Genomic DNA, 3,423 nt, shown 5'->3' with positions numbered 1-3,423 from the left:
TCGGTAGTGAGCACGAAATTTTTTTCCGTAGGAACGGGGGAGTAATTGGGGAGACGACAGGATGCGGCGCCAGACCAGGAGCTCATATATTTCTTTGTAGAAAACAATGGCGCTAAGTGGGCTTTTCTGACATATATAGTAGATGGACCAATATGCAGGCCACATGGGCCACACGGAAATTGAAGCGTACTTGCACAGCCCAACTAAAATAGATCGAGACGGAGGTAGGCAGCCAGCGGGGGAGCTCCTATACGCCGCTCTCTGCGGCAAACAGCTGCAGTTTCGCATAGGGAGGTCTCTTCTTGGGCCGGCCCATGAACGAAACAAATCGGTAGTGAGCACGAAAAAGAAAGACGCCATACGACGGGATCGAACACAGGATCGCATGCAACTTACCACACGCTCTAACCGGTTGAGCTACGGAAGGTTACTGATCAAGAAGCATCTTGAAAATTTATTAGAAACAACATCCAGCTCAGATGCAACATATACATAAAATTTTAAAATAACATGAGTTGCTTACACAAAATTTTGAAAACTGAAACATTTTCAAAAACAGGAACATTTTCCGAATTTCTGAATGAATTTGGAAAAAAGGAACATTTTCTGAAATTCCTGAACAAATTTTAATTTGTGAACAAATTTGGAAACCTGAACATTTGTTGAATTTTTGAACATGCTTAGAAAAAGAGAAACAATTTTTAGAATTCCCACTTTATTTGAATTTTAGAAAAAACATGAATATTTTTTAAAGGAGAACAAATTTTGAATTGTGAACTAAACTTTTTGTAAACATAAATATTTTTAAAAACATGAACTAAGAATTTTAGAACAAACTTTTGAAATGGGAACAATTTTGAAAGTAACAAACAAATTTTGAATTTTTAGAACAAATTTCGAAATGGAGAACAATTTTGAAAATCCCAAACAAATTTGAAATGCGAACAATTTTATTATACGTGAACAAAAATTTGAAAAATAAGAACATTTTTTGCAATTTGTGAATTTTGTTTTTGAAAACAGGCACATTTTTTGAAATCCATGTCATTATTTGAACTTTTTTCAATTCTGGAACAAATTTTTTGAAATGGGGAACATTTTTTGAATCTGTGAACAAATTTTGTAAAACAGAAACATTGAAAAAGGAAAAAGAAAGAAACAGAAAAAAGAAAAGAAACAGAAAGAAGAGTTTTGAAAAGGAATTGGTGATTTTGAAAAGAAACAGGAATTGGTGATTTTTTTAAAAAAATGGGGACAACTTTTTAAATTCAGAACAATTTTTTTAACTGAGAACATTTTTGAAAAGGTGAACATTTTTTATATACATGACCAAACAGTTGAAACGGAAACTTTTTTCTAGTGCTTCGAACATTTTTTGAAAGTGCGACCATTTTTTATATAGGTGAACATTTTTCAGCTGCGTAAACTGAACATGATTTAAAAAAATAAGAACATTTTTTGAAAAATTTGAAAAACAAGAACATTTTTTAATACATGAACAAAAATTTAAAACATAAGAACATTTTTTGAAATTTGTGAACAATTTTTGAAAACAAGCATTTTTTCAAATCCATGCCATTATTTTTCAAATTTCTCAAAAAATGAACAAAAATAATTTGAACAATTTTTGAAAAAACAGGAACATTTGCTGAAAATTCGGAACAAAAAATTGAAAGCAGGAACATTTTTTGAATTTAAGAACAAATTTTGTGAAATGGGAACATTTTTGAATTTTTGAACAAAATCTGAAAAACAGGAAAAAAAATTGAAATTCGTTTAAAAAAAATAAACTTGAAAATAAAAAAGAAACAGAAAAAAGGAAACAGAAAAAAAGAAAAAAGAAAAAGAAGAGAAATAGAAAAATGAAAAACGAAAAAGAAACTGAAAAAGAAAAAGCCGGTTCATGAACCTTCTAGAAGGTTCCCAAAACCGGAAAAAAAACCGGCTGGAAACATCATAGAAGGTTTCCAAAACCGGGGTCCGCCGTAACGCTAAACGGGCCAGCCCACTCGGTCGCTCCCTCGCACCTGCCCTTTGCGAAGCCTCGACTACTTGCCGCAATGAGCGGCAAGTAGGATTTTCCGGGCGGCTGGAAAGAACGAACGAATCGGTATGTTCCCTATTCCCCTGTCCCACTAAGCGGTGGCAGCTCTTAGTAATTTCGTGATCTTTGATCAGACGGCTCCTGACTATTAAGCTATACCGCATCAACGGCTATAACAATTTGAGTGACGTGGCCTCATGAGAAGGCAAAAAAATCATCTAGTGGGGTGCCCTTATTTAGATATAGAAGATAAGAGTGATACAAGCACTCCAAGAAATCCAGACAAGTTGGCGATAGTTCTTGCGGGTGGCCAAACTAATGGCAATCAGGAAGATGATGGTCATATTCGTACAGAAGGCAATGTTGATGTCAACATGGATGATCACGACATAATCTACTAGTGTTGACAAGGAACCGGTTAATGTGGATATTTAAGAAAATACTGAATGTCCTTTGGGTGAAAATTGAAGACATTTTTCGTATAGTCATTACTCAACAGAGATGAGCAATGGAGAGGTGCGTGATAGGAAATGATTAGTTTTTTTAAAACACGTAAAAAAAGTGTTTTGTTTTTTTCAATTCTGATAAATGCACGAGTGCAATGGGGAATGATGGGTTTTGTGATTGGAGGCATATTAATGAGAGACTGAAAGAGCACGAAGCTAGTGTCGACCATATTACCAACATGAACTCTTCGAATGAACTAAGAGTTAGACTGAGCAAGCATGAAACAATGTATAAAGAGTTACAACAACAAATCACAAAGGAGAAGGAACACATAAGGAGAAATTTTTGAAGGTAATATGTGACACATTATGTTATATGCACAATTATTTTAGATGCACTTAATTATTTTCTTCGATACAAATTTATGTAAATATGATGATTATTAGTTAGATATTTATAATAAGGGCCCTGAAGGGCCCCGGATTATAGTTTTGCCCCTGGACCCCAAAATCTCAGGACCGGCCCTGCTCAGAAGTTAATCTATTATGTATATGCAATGGTTGCAAAAAGGAGAGATAGTGTGCATCAAAAGTCTGTAGAGAAGGTCAAGATGGTTACACCAGATTAAGTTATGATACAGAACTAGAACATGATCGCGCGCGTTGCCGCGCTCGTCCAGTTTAATGGAAAATTATAGAAATGTCAACCAAAGTTATAGAATTACAATGTTGCGAATATATAACTCCATCTGATGAATATTTGATATAGTATTTTGGTGGCAATTCACTAAACTAATAACGCGGGAACTTGGAAGTAGACCTATTTGGTGCAAAGCCACACAACAGAACATCATATTGGTTAGCTCGTGCCATGGGCATGGAACAAAGGTGTCTAGGCAACTTTAAGTGACGTGTCACAGATGAAAATGCAAA

Source organism: Triticum dicoccoides, chromosome 6B, assembly GCF_002162155.2.
Source record: "Triticum dicoccoides isolate Atlit2015 ecotype Zavitan chromosome 6B, WEW_v2.0, whole genome shotgun sequence".
In the NCBI taxonomy this organism is placed as follows: Eukaryota; Viridiplantae; Streptophyta; class Magnoliopsida; order Poales; family Poaceae; genus Triticum; species Triticum dicoccoides.
This window is presented reverse-complemented; position numbering follows the sequence as displayed.